We start from the raw sequence: 15,068 nt of genomic DNA on the forward strand, positions 1-15,068 counted from the left end.
TTTTGACTATAAAAGATATCATTTTGTTGAAAATTACTAGGTAGATACGTATACTAATATGGCTTACTTGTAAACGTACATACTGTTTTTGTTAGCCCATCAAATCCAGACCAAGATATAGGTAGACAAAGCATTATAGATTTTTGAGATAATCCCAGAAGTACACTTCTCCCTCCTTGTTAAGAGGATTCTCCATGGATTCCTCACTACATGATGATTCCAAGATAATTCAGCCAGTGCAAAGAAAACACACTCCTTTGTGTGTGCTGGCTGCGCATTGCTTCCTTTTTGGGAGGAGGATCCTGGTTGGCTAGATGCATTGTATCATCACAGCAATGGTGTCACAAGCCTTCTAGACCTTACGTGCATGAAATGGTTTTCATTGTCTAAAAATTTTGATTTACACAGACCCATCAAGAATCATGCTCATGTGATAAGAAATTGTGGGTATGATCATGACAGGAATCACATCAAAATTATTGTTTATTCTCAGACCTCACAACTTTCCATAGTGTTAAGAAGTCCCTACGTGCTTCTTTTCTCGATTCTGAAAATATTAGTCTACTTAATTTTGCAGGGTATAGAGTCACAGCCGTGATCCTCTTTAGAATCACAATGATGGTCTTCACCCAAAGCAGCCCGTTGTATTGTTTAAATGAGTTTCCTAATACCCCTAGGAACTATTTCAGATGTCTATCTTATTAAATTATAAATTTTACGCGGTGTACTTTCGCTTTCTTGCTGCTTGTATGCATGTTTGGTGGGAAGAGTTTGGGTGTCATAGGTATGCATCTTGTCTCTTGGAATGCACTTATCCCATGATATTTCCAACTTTCTTTAAGAGGATTCAATGTCGTCACCTCTATTTTGTCAAAGTGGGGTTGGTGGAAAATAGTGGTGTGACCTAACAACATATTGGGCTTGGTGGGAAATAGTGGGGTCACTTGACAACATACTGGTGGATTATGTGTATATTAAACGCAGCAGTGCCCTTGCAAAGGAGTGTCTGGAAGGATAAAAAAATGTTTGATCATTCACCACAGGAGCATTTAATATATGAGCAATGCATACACACTGATCCATACATGAGCATACCCCAAGTGTGAACTGATGATCAGACAATCTCATTGCATCGTGGAAACCTTAAGAGACTCCTAGAGTACATATCAAGAGCGGTATTCCAAAAATTATTGGGTAGATATGTATACTAAGTATGGCTTACTTGGAGAAGTACATGCCTTTTGTTTTAGCCCATCAAATCCTAACAAAGATATATAGGCAGCCAAAGCATTCTAGATTTTTGAGTTAAGCCTAGAAGTGCCCTTCTCCCTCCTTGTTAAGAGTATTCTCTATGGATTCCTCACTACTTAATGATTCTGAGACAATTCAGCCAGTGCACAGAAAACACACTCCTTTGTGTGTGCTGGCCGCGCGTTGCTTCTTCCTTGTTGGGAGGAGGATCCTGGTTGGCTAGATGCATTATATAATCAAAGGAAATGTTGTCACAAGCCTTTCGGACCTTACATGCATGAAATGGTTTTCATTGTCTAAAAAGTTAGATTTGCACAGATCCATCCAGAATTATGCTCGTGTGTGTGATAAGAAATTGTGGGCATGATCACGATAGCAATCACATCAAAATTACTAGTTATTCTCAGACCTCAAAACTTTACGTAGTGTTAAGAAGTCCCTACGTGCTTCTCTTCTAGATTCTGAAGATATTAGTGAGCTTGATTTTGCAAGGTTTAGAGTCACAGCAGCCGTGATCTGCTTTAGAATCACAATGATGGTCTTCACCCAAAGCAACCCAACAAATTGTTCAAATGGGTTTTGTGATACCCCTAGGAACTATTTTAGATGTCTATCTTATTAAATTATCAATTTCAAGCGGTGGTGTGCTTCCGCTTTCTTGTTGCTTGTATGCATGTTTGGAGGGAAGAGTTTGGGTGTCATAGGTATGCATCTTGTCTCTTGGAATGCACTTATCGCATGATATTACCAACTATTTTTTTAAGAGGATTCAATGTCCTCACCTCTTTTTTGTTCTAATCATTTTCTTAATGATAAGCTTTATCCTTCAAAATAAATTGAGATTTATCAGTCATAGTAGCGGAGCTATGGCAAAATTTTTATAAAAATTACACATAAAATAATTTTATTCAAAGCATGAAAAGATGACTTCCTACCATATTCTAAGAATTATCATCCTAGATTAATTGAAAGAATTTTATTGTAATCATGGAGAAATTGATTTTCATGTTATGCATAATTGATGATTATTTTATTATAAAAGTGTTACTTTATCATATTTGGATTTCATGCATAGAGGTATGCATAAAAGAATTATTATTTTAATATAAAAGTGTTACTTTTATCATATTTGGATTTCATGCATAGAGGTATGCATAAAAGAATTATTATTTTAATATAAAAGTGTTTCTTTTATCATATTTGGATTTCATGCATAGAGGTATGCATAAAAGAATTATTATTTTAATATAAAAGTGTTTCTTTTATCATATTTGAATTTCATGCATAGAAGTATGCATAAAAGTTGATTATTTTATTATAAAAGTGTTTCTTTTATCATATTTGGATTTCATGCATAGAGGTATGCATAAAAGTTGATTATTTTATTATAAAAGTGTTACTTTTATCATATTTGGATTTCATGCATAGAGGTATGCATAAAAATTGATTATTTTATTATAAAAGTGTGACTTTTATCATATTTGGATTTCATGCATAGAGGTATGCATAAAAGTTGATTATTTTATTATAAAAGTGTGACTTTTATCATATTTGGATTTCATGCATAGAGGTATGCATAAAAGTTGATTATTTTATTATAAAAGTGTGACTTTTATCATATTTGGATTTCATGCATAGAGGTATGCATAAAAGTTGATTATTTTATTATAAAAGTGTGACTTTTATCATATTTGGATTTCATGCATAGAGGTATGCATAAAAGTTGATTATTTTATTATAAAAGTGTGACTTTTATCATATTTGGATTTCATGCATAGAGGTATGCATAAAAGTTGATTATTTTATTGTAAAAGTGTTACTTTTATCATATTGGATTTCATGTATAGAGGTATGCATAAAAGATATTCTTTTTATACTAAAAGTGTGATTTTCATCATAAATGGATTTTATGCATAACTTAGATGCATAAGAGAAATTCTTTTATTCTAAAAGTGTAATTCCTACCAAATTGAATTTATGCATAGGAAGATGCATAAAAGAATGGATTTTTAATTCAAAAGTGTTATTCTCATCCAAATTAAATTTATGCATAGGAAGATGCATAAAAGATAGATTTTTAATTCAAAAGTGTCAGTTCTCATCTAAATTGAGTTTATGCATAGGAAGATGCATAAAAGATTGAATTTTAATTCAAAAGTGTCATTTTCTTTTAAAATGAATTTATGCATAGGAAGGTGCATAAAAGATTGATTTTTATTTCGAAAGTGTTAGTCTCCTTAAATGGAATTTATGCATAAATAAATGTGTAGAGAAATCTTATATCAAGTATAAGAATTCTCTTGTATTTTATAAATAGATATGAGATGTGATAGGATGTGATAAGAGGTGTATGAGATGTGATAATATGTGATAAGATGTGATAAGAGGTGTATGAGATGTGATAAGATGTGTATGGGAAGTGATAAGATGTGATAAGAGGTGTATGAGATGTGATAGGATGTGATAAGATGTGTATGAGAAGTGATAGGATATGATAAGAGTGTATGAGAGGAGTTAGGATGTGATAGATGAGTTAAGATGTGATAAGATGTGTATGGGATGAGGTAAGAAGTGTATGTGATGGGATAAGATGTATATGGGTTGTGATAGGGCGAGAATAGATGTGATGTAAAAGAATAGATGTGAAGGCGTATGTGGTTATATGAATGGGAATGTGGAAATGGATGTATGAATTTGAATGTGGATGTGGATGTATGAATGAATGTGGATATGGATGTAGATACGGATGTGGATGTATGAATGAATGTGGATATGGATGTAGATACAGATGTGGATGTATGTATGTGGATGTGGATGTATGAATAAGGATGTGAAAATGGATGTATGCATGTAGATGTGTATGTATGAATGTGAATGTGGATGTGGATGTGGATGTATGGATGTAGATACGGATGTGGATGTATGCATGTAGATGTGTATGTATGAATGTGAATGTGGATGTGGATGTGGATGTATGGATGTAGATACGGATGTGGATGTATGTATGTGGATGTGGATGTATGAATGAGGATGTGAAAATGGATGTATGCATGTAGATGTGGATGTATGGATGTGAATGTGGATGTGGATGTGGATGTATGGATGTGGATATGGATGTGTATGTATGAATGCGGATATGGGATTGGATGTATGATGTGGATGTACGAACATGGATATGTATGTAGAATAATGAATGTGAATGTGTATGTGAAATAATGTGTAGTCTATATGAGTGAATGGATGAGAATGAGTACACATTGAATGGAATAGGGAATAAGTAATGTGGTCCGAGAGTGGATAATGTGGAAAGACGAGAGTTCGTTATAGAAACTGTATTTTGTGAATGTTTGTAAATGACTGTTTTATGTCAAGAATGCTGGGGAAGCATTTTGACCGTCTTGAGGATTAAGGTCATGAAGATCGAACTGATAAAGTTGCAACTGCTGACGGAGAGTCAATGGAGGACGTCTCGCGTAGCAAGGTCGGCCGAGGTCTTGACCAGCCTCGGTTCGATTTAAATGGTGAGCTTCCGGTACGGTGGATTAGGGACCAAGGAAGCAACCTATGAGTGAAGCGCTAGGTCACGTGCGAAGGATCCTAGAGGGTGCTAACCATACGGTGCTCGGGCTCTGGGTCGTCGAAGATACCCACACGTGTGTCGAGGAAGATACTGGAACAAGGAGTAAGAGTTGTTTTCTGAAACCGAGCATGGATCTGGTTGATTGACCTTGCTGGTCCTCAACGGATGAGTCCATGGCTCTTTTATATGGATCTGTGGGTTGATCTTGCTGATCTTCCACGGAGATTCCATTCTGTTATATGAATATATTGCCGGTTACTATGAGCTAGAAACTATGGAAAAGGCCCCTGAGTGAACAGGTGGTGAGCGTTCTGGTTGCCAATGATGCCATAAGTACACTGATGAATGAATGACGGGAAAAAAGGATTCAACCAGAGACTTTGAGGATTGTCATCAGCGCGACATAATGGTTTCATTAAAGGATTGTTTGAAAGTTAGTTGATGCTGAGAAAAAGGCAATTTCATATTGGGTGTGTAAGTGATGTGACTAGTTTTATGTTTGCATGAACTTCCGGCTAGGGGGCTTGGGAACTCTTTTTCCTAGTACCCGGGACAAAACCTAACCAAATTCCTAATTGGATCCCATCTCTACAGTGGTTGGGAGGTTGGCTAACCCATGGGACTGGATGGGGTTAGGTTGGATTGATGGATCCATAAATCAAGACTCAATTTCTGTTATTACGATAGATGAAGTAAATCTCGGATAGTAATTGTTCTATGGATAGGAATCAACGGCTGTGCCTCTTGATGGGGAAAAAAGCATTGATCCCAATGAACCAAGTGCAAGTTTTGTCCTTGATTGACCAAGTACCTTTAAAGGTGCAGTCAGATCAGTTTGATTAGTAATGGTCTTGACTACGTTAGAGTAAAAAGTTATCCTGGTGGAATCGCCCGTGCTTTTCGGATAAAGGAAGTTTTTCTGGGTTCGGTTTTGGAAAAACCGACGGATTAGTCTTTTGTCCGGATATCCGTGGACGAGGCCCCGAGTGTGGGACCCTAGCCCGCGCAAGAAAGGCTACTTTCGCTGCTAGCACCCCGAATCCGTTGCGCAGTGGAAACAAGGATCTCACAGTGTGCTTCCGCTTTCTTGTTGCTTGTATGCAAGTTTGGAGGGGAAGAGTTTGGGTGTCATAGGTATGCATCTTGTCTCTTGGAATGCACTTATCGCATGATATTACCAATTGTTTTTTTAAGAGGATTCAATGTCCTCACCTCTACTTTGTCGAAGTGGGGTTGGTGGGAAATAGTGGTGTCACCGACAACATATTGGGCTTGGTGGGAAATAGTGGGGTCACTTGACAACATATTGGTGGATTATGTGTATATTAAATGCAGTGCCCTTGCCAAAGAAGTGTCTAGGAAGGATTAAAAAATGTTTGATCAGCCACCACACCAGCATTTAATATATGAGCAATGCATACACACACTGATCCATCCATGAGCATACCCCAAGTGTGAACTGATGATGAAACAATCTCATTGCATCGTGGAAATCTTAAGAGACTCCTGAAGTACATGTCAAAAGTAGCATTCCAAAATGAAACATCCTAAAAGGGCCCATGTTTGTGAATATCCTCTCATGAACTTTTCTACTATTAGCTGGAATCTTCTCACATCCAACCATCCTACACTTGCACATTTTGACTCTAAAAGATATCATTTTGTTGAAAATTACTAGTTAGATATGTATACTAAGTATGGATTGCTTGCAAAAGTACATACTTTTCTTGCTTAATGCCCATCAAATCCAAGCAAAGATATATGCAGCCAAAGCATTCTAGATTTTTGGTCTAAGCCCAGAAGTGCCCTTCTTCCTTCCTTAAGAGGATTGTCCATGGATTCCTTACTACTTGATCATTCCAAGAGAATTTAGTCAGTGCAAAGAAAACACACTCCTTTGTGTGTGCTGGCTGCGCATTGCTTCCTTGGGAGAAGGATCCTGGTTGGCTAGATGCATTGTATCATCAAATAGTGGTGTCACCTGACAACATATTGTGCTCGGTGAGAAATAGTGCGGTCATTTGACAACATATTGGTGGATTATATGTATATTAAATGCAATGTCCTTGCAAAGGAGCATTTGAGAAGGATTAAAAAGTATTTTATGAGCCACAACATCATCATTTAATATATGATTAATGCATAGACCCCCTGATCCATACATGAGCGTACCCTAGGTGTGAACTGATGCTGAGACAATGTTCATTGCATCATGGCAATCTTAAGAGCCTCCTAGAGTACATGTCAAAAGTGGTGTTCCAAAATGAAATATCTTGAAAGAGCCCACATTTGTGAATATCCTCATGAATTTTTCTACTATTAGCTGGAATCTTCTCACATCCAACCATCCTACACTTGCACATTTTGACTCTAAAAGATATCATTTTGTTGAAAATTACTAGGTAGATATGTATACTAAGTATGGCTTACTTGCAAACGTACATACTTTTTTTGTTAGCCCATCAAATCCATACCAAGATATAGGCGGACAAAGCATTCTAGATTTTTGAGATAAGCCCAGAAGTACCCTTCTCCCTCCTTGTTAAGAGTATTCTCCATGGATTCCTCACTACTTGTTGATGATTCCAAGATAATTCAGCCAATGCAAGGAAAACACACTCCTTTGTGTGTGGTGTTGGCTGCGCATTGCTTCCTTTTTGGAAGGAGCAACTTAGTTGGCTAGATGCATTGTATCATCATAGGCAACGGTGTCACAAGCCTTCCAGACCTTACGTGCATGAAATGGTTTTCATTGTCTAGAAATTTAGATTTACACAAATCCATCCAGAATCATGCTCATGTGATAAGAAATCGTGCGCATGATCACGACCAAATCACATCAAAATTACTATTTATTCTCAGACCTCACAACTTTCCATAGTGTTAAGAAGTCCCTACGTGGTTCTCTTCTCGATTCTGAAGATATTAGTCGACTTGATTTTGCAGGGTTTAGTCACAGCCGTGATCCTCTTTAGAATCACTGTGATGGTCTTCACCTAAAGTAGCCCAACGAATTGTTCAAATGAGTTTCCTGATACCTCTAGGAACTATTTCAGATGTCTATCTTATCAAATTATAAGGTTTACGCGGTGTGCTTTTGCTTTCTTGCTGCTTGTATGCATGTTTGGTGGGAAGAGTTTTGGTGCCATAGGTATGCATCTTGTCTCTTGGAATGCACTTATGATATTACCAACTTTCTTTAAGAGGATTCAATGTCCTCACCTCTACTTTGTCAAAGTGGGGTTGGTGGAAAATAGTGGTGTCACCTGACAACATATTGGGCTTGGTGGGAAATAGTGGGGTCACTTGACAACATATTGGTGGATTATGTGTATATTAAATGCAATGCCCTTGCAAAGGAGAATCTAGCAAGGATAAAAAAATGTTTGATCAACCACCACAAGAGCATTTAATATATGAGCAAAGCATACACACTGACCTATACATGAGCATACCTCAAGTGTGAACTGCTGATCAGACAATCTCATTGCATCGTAGAAATCTTAAGAGACTCCTAGAGTACATGTCAAGAGCGGTATTCCAAAATGAAACATCCGCGAGATAATGAGCCCATGTTTGTGAATATCCTCATGAATTTTTTTACTACTATTGGCTGGAATCTTCTCACATCCAACCATCCTACACTTGCACATATTGACTCTAAAAGATAAGATTTTGTTGAAAATTATTGGGTAGATATGGATACTAAGTATGGCTTACTTGCAGAAGTATATACCTTTTGTTTTAGCCCATCAAATCCAAACAAAGATATATAGGTAGCCAAAGCATTCTAGATTTTTGAGCTAAGCCCAGAAGTGCCCTTCTCCCTCCTTATTTTAAGAGGATTCTCCATGGATTCCTCACTACTTGATGATTCCGAGACAATTGAGCCAGTGCACAGAAAACACACTCCTTTGTGTGTGCTAGCCGTGCGTTGCTTCCTTCTTGGGAGGATCCTGGTTGGCTAGATGCATTGTTTCATCAAAGGAAATGTTGTCATCACAAGCCTTCCAAACCTTACGTGCATGAAATGGTTTTCATTGTCTAAAAAGTTAGATTTGCACAGATCCATCCAGAATTATGCTCGTGTGATAAGAAATCGTGGGCATGATCTCCTTTGTGTGTGCTGGCTGTGCATTGCTTCCTTAGGAGGAGGATCCTGGTTGGCTAGATGCATTGTATCATCAAATAGTGGTGTCACCTATGACAACATATTGTGCTCGGTGAGAAATACTGCGGTCATTTGACAACATATTGGTGGATTATATGTATATTAAATGCAATGCCTTTGCAAAGGAGCATTTGAGAAGGATTAAAAAGTATTTTATGAGAGCCACAACACCATCATTTAATATATGATTAATGCATAGACCCCCTGATCCAAAATGAAACATCTTGAAAGAGCCCACATTTGTGAATATCCAACCATCCTACACTTGCACATTTTGACTCTAAGAGATATCATTTTGTTAAAAATTACTAGGTAGATACGTATACTAATTATGGCTTACTTGCAAACGTACATACTTTTTTTGTTAGCCCATCAAATCCAGACCAAGATATAGGCGAACAAAGCATTCTAGATTTTTGAGATAATCCCAGAAGTACCCTTCTCCCTCCTTTTGTTAAGAGGATTCTCCATGCATTCCTCACTACTTGATTCCAAGATAATTCAGCCAGTGCAAAGAAAACACACTCCTTTGTGTGTGCTTCCTTTTTGGAAGGAGGATCATGGTTGGCTAGATGCATTGTATCATCACAGGCAATGGTGTCACAAGCCTTCCAGACCTTACGTGCATGAAATGGTTCTCATTGTCTAAAAATTTAGATTTACACAGATCCATCCAGAATCATGCTCGTGTGATAAGAAATATGTGCAGAAATCATGCGCATGATCACGACAAGAATCACATCAAAATTACTGTTTATTCTCAGAGCTCACAATTTTCCATAGTGTTAAGAAGTCCCTACGTGCTTCTCTTCTCGATTATGAAGATATTAGTTGACTTGATTTTGCAGGGTTTAGAGTCACAGCCGTGATCATCTTTAGAATCACTGTGATGGTCTTCACCCTAATCAGCCCAACCAATTGTTCAAATGAGTTTCCTGATACCCCTAGGAACTACTTCAAATGTCTATCTTATTAAATTATAAAGTTTACGCGGTGTCCTTCCGCTTTCTTGCTGCTTGTATGCATGTTTGGTGGGAAGAGTTTGGGTGCCATAGGTATGCATCTTGTCTCTTGGAATGCACTTATCGCATGATATTACCAATTTTCTTTAAGAGGATTCAATGTCCTCACCTCTATTTTGTCAAAGTGGGGTTGGTGGAAAATAGTGGTGTCACCTGACAACATATTGGGCTTGGTGGGAAATAGTGAGGTCAATTGACAACATATTGGTGGACTATGTGTATATTAAACACAATTCCCTTGCAAAGGAGTGTCTAGGAAGGATAAAAAAATGTTTGATCAACCACCACAGGAGCATTTAATATATGAGCAATGCATACACATTGGTCTATACATGAGCATACCCTAAGTGTAAACTGATGATCAGATAATCTCATTGCATCGTGGAAATCTTAAGAGACTCCTAGAGTACATGTCAAGAGCGGTATCCCAAAATGAAACATCCGCAACAAAGAGCCCACTTTTGTGAATATCCTCATGAATTTTTTTACTATTGGCTGGAATCTTGTCGCATCCAACCATCCCACACTTGAACATATTGACTCTAAAAGATAAGAATTTGTTGAAAATTATTGGGTAGATATGTATACTAAGTATGGCTTGCTTGCACAAGTACATACCTTTTGTTCTAGCCCATCAAATCCAAACAAAGATATATAGGCAGCCAAAGCATTCTAGATTTTTGAGCTAAGCCCAGAAGTGCTATTCTCCCTCCTTGTTAAGAGGATTCTCCTTGGATTCCTCACTACGATTTCGAGAGAATTCAGCTAGTGCATAGAAAACACACTCCTTTGTGTGTGCTGGCCGCACATTGCTTCCTTGTTTTGGGAGGAGGATCCTGGTTGGCTAGATGCATTGTATCATCAAAGGAAATGTTGTCACAAGCCTTCCGGACCTTACGTGCATGAAATGGTTTTCATGGTCTAAAAATTTAGATATGCACAGATCCATCCAGAATCATGCTCGTGTGATAAGAAATCATGGGCATGATCACGACAGGAATCACATCAAAATTACTAGCTTTTCTCAGACCTCACAACTTTACGTAGTGTTAAGAAGTCCCTACGTGCTTCTCTTCTCGATTCTGAAGATATTAGTGAGCTTGATTTTGCAAGGTTTAGAGTCACAGGCCGTGATCCTCTTTAGAATCACAATGATGGTCTTCACCCAAAGCAGCCCAATGAATTGTTCAAATGGGTTTCCTGATACCCCTAGGAACTATTTTAGATGTCTATCTTATTAAATTATCAAGTTTACACGGTGGTGTGCTTCCGCTTTCTTGTTGCTTGTATGCATGTTTGGAGGGAAGAGTTTGGGTGTCATAGGTATGCATCTTGTCTTTTGGAAAGCACTTATCGCATGATATTACCAACTATTTTTTTAAGAGGATTCAATGTCCTCACCTCAATCTCATTGCATCGTGGAAATCTTAAGAGACTTCTAGAGTGCATGTCAAGAGCGGTATTCTAAAATGAAACATCCTAAAGGGCCCACGTTTGTGAATATCCTCTCACGAACATTTCTACTATTAGCTAGAACCTTCTCACATCCAACCATCCTACACTTGCACATTTTGACTCTAAAAGATATCATTTCGTTGAAAATTACTAGGTAGATATGTATACTAAGTATGGATTGCTTGCAGAAGTACATACTTTTCTTGCTTAACGCCCATCAAATCCAAGCAAAGATATAGGCGGCCAAAGCATTCTAGATTTTTGGTCTAAGCCCAGAAGTGCTCTTCTTCTTTCCTTAAGAGGATTGTCCATGGATTCGTTACTACTTGATCATTTCTTGGGCTCAGTGAGAAATAGTGCGGTCATTTTACAACATATTGGTGGATTATATGTATATTAAATGCAATGCCCTTGCAAAGGAGCATTTGAGAAGGATTAAAAAGTATTTTATGAGCCACAACACCAGCATTGAATATATGATTAATGCATAGACCCCCTGATCCATACATGAGCATACCCCAGGTGCGAACTGATGCTGAGACAATGTTCATTGCATCGTGGCAATCTTAAGAGCCTCCTAGAGTACATGTTAAGAGTTTTGTTCCAAATTGAAACATCCTAAAAGAGCCCACATTTGTGAATATCCTCATGAATTTTTCTACTATTAGCTAGAATCTTCTCACATCCAACCATCCTACACTTGCACATTTTGACTCTAAAAGATATCATTTTGTTGAAAATTACTAGGTAGACACGTATACTAAGTATGGCTTACTTGCAAACGTACATACTTTTTTTGTTAGCCTATCAAATCTAGACCAAGATATAGGTGGACAAAGCATTCTAGTTTTTTGAGATACATGTCACCACCCATACGCTGAGGCTTATCACAATATGTACTCAGATGACCAAGCTCACCACAGTTCCAGCATGTAGGGATGAAACGACGGCCCCTACCGCGACCACGTCCATACCCTGCTTGTCCATCTCCCCTATCATAATTATTGCCCTGGCCTCTACCACGTCCACCTCCTGTACTTCCCATTAAATTTAAGCTCAAATTCTTCATAAGATCAACCATCTGTTCCATATCCTGGCGCAATCCCTCATCAGAACCTGCAGGAACCATAGGTACTCCTTGACTAGCTTGAGGCACCATCTGCATAGCTTGGGCTTCAGCGGGCTTCATCCTCTCAATTACTGCATTCATGGGTGTAGCCTCCACTCTACGAATCTCCGGCTGTGCTACAACTGGAATCATCCCCAGCTGATTCATCCGCTACAGCTTCCAGTCTTTTGATTTAGCAATTTCTACCGCATCCTCATAAGACCTGGGCTTCTTCAATTCCACTTTCCAGCGACGAATACTCCTCTTAAGCCCGGCTACAAACTTGTTTTTCTTCATCATGTCAGGTGGTACCTGGTCTTCCCCTAAAGCCCTGCATAAAGTCTCCCATAGCAAAGAAAATTTCTTCATATAATCATCTAATGATTCAAACTCACCTTGTGTCAGAGCTTGCACCTCATGCCAAACCTTGTCGGGGTCTTCTACTTTCTTGAACCTGTTGCTAAGTGCTGTCTTTAATCCATTCTCAGTCATATCAAGATGTGGAACAGCAACCCTCAATGTCTCCTCATAAGCCCTGTACCAGGTCCTTGCATCCCCTTTCAAACAGATGCTCAGTAGCCGCAACACCTGTACCGACTCATTAATATGGTTGCTTATGCATGCAACCTCCATTCTTTCCAAGAAATCTGCCACATCCTCATTAGGGCTACCATAAAACTCTGGATAAGACATCATTTTAACCCCCAACTTCACCTCAGATCCCAAGAAAATACCTTCCCTCAAACTCTCAACACCTAGGGCCTACACCCTGGTAAACTGAAGAAAATAGCAGAGCAATCCTCAGTGGGGGCACCAGAAGGATGTGATGCAGCTCAAAAACACAAGAAGGCCACTATAGCTCGCCGACTCACCACCTTTGGAACCCTCACAAGCACAAGGGGCACCACCAGCTTCTCTAGCTGGAAAGATAAATCTCTCTCTCTCTCTCTCTCTCTCTCTCTCTCTCTCTCTCTCTACCACCCAGAGATACCCAAAGAAAGGCAGTTTTAACAGCTCACATATCTCATTATAAAAGCCTTTTATCTGTCAGCAAGGCTAAGCCACTCACATATCATCAACACAAACTTTGTTTGTCCATCTAAGGGGTGATCCATCACCATAGATTTTATCAAATGACAAGCTTCAACCACTCATCCTCGCATTCTCCTTTTATCATACACTCACAGCAAACAACTCACACACACACACTGTCCACAGCTTCTCTTGGTCTCACACCAGAGGCCTCAAAACAAAACGGTCACCTCCCAATAAAAAGCCAGCAGTTTCTTTGGTTACCAGCATGAACCCTGGCCTCTACTTTCCATGCCTGCAGAGCAGCTCGACCAACAGCCTCAAACTCACCAGCCTCAGCTTCTTTTCACACTGCTCTCGACAGTTTCCCTGGCGTCTCTGCAGAACTTCACCTAGCCCAGCTTCTCAATTGCCAGCCTACCTGTATCGCCAACTTGTGTAGCCAACTGCAGCGCCTCACTCCACAAGGCTGCGCCTTCTTTCATAAGCCTGCGGCCCCTTCACAATCCCCAGCGGCCTTCTTTACACCTCTGCAGTACCTTCAGTCCTTGGTAATATACGAGGCGGCATACACTTGCCTCCCCTCTTACTGCAACAGTACCCGCCCGGCTACCCACAACTTCGAGGCGGCCGCACCACCTCACAAAAGGCGTATCTCCTCTATCCTTGCTGACCACGGCGACCCTACGGACACTTCCTTTGGCTGATGCCAGCACCCGTCAGCTTTCACAGCTGCAGCCGTCCACTGTCTAGGCGGCTCCACTTCACAAGGCGGTCCTCAGCAAGCGATCTCCCCAGCGTCTCTGCCAGCCCCTTCTCACCTACGTGGTAACCACTTCTCCTCCAAGCTGCACCCGTCTCCACGCTTCAAGGCGGCCACCCAACTGTTCTCTCCGCAGCGCCACAGCAAAGCTTCCCTTTGACTCGGCAGCCTTGCTTCTTCGAGACGGCCATCCACGCTTTCCTTCACACTCTTGCCAGCTTTTGGATAATCTCGGTGGCAGCCTCTATAATCTCCACGTGGTCCCTTAATAGGGTGGCCACCTTACATTATTTTTTATTATTTTTTTCAAGGCTTCAAAAATGGCCATTACCAATACTAAAAAAAAAAACCCTCCTCTTCCTTGTACTTCGGATCATCACACCACGCCCACGATTTCCAAAATAAATGCGAGAGCTGCCCACAGCCTCGTCATCAGCATCATCATTACCAAGACGGCCATTCCAGACCTAAAAGATTCTCAAAACTCAAGCATAAAGGCAATTTATATTTTGCCGGCGTCCCTTGTAAATTCAATATTTACAGTCTGAATTGAGCTCTCTCCACATAGACCAGCATGTCTACATTTATTTCCACCAGAGGCTCATGCTCATCCACCTCTTATTTACACACATCCCAGACACCTTCTTGACGACTAAAAAACTCATACGAATAAAAGCTTCAAGTCT

Source organism: Cibotium barometz, chromosome 13 (assembly GCF_041138505.1).
Source record: "Cibotium barometz isolate CiBa-2024 chromosome 13, ASM4113850v1, whole genome shotgun sequence".
Classification (NCBI taxonomy): domain Eukaryota; kingdom Viridiplantae; phylum Streptophyta; class Polypodiopsida; order Cyatheales; family Cibotiaceae; genus Cibotium; species Cibotium barometz.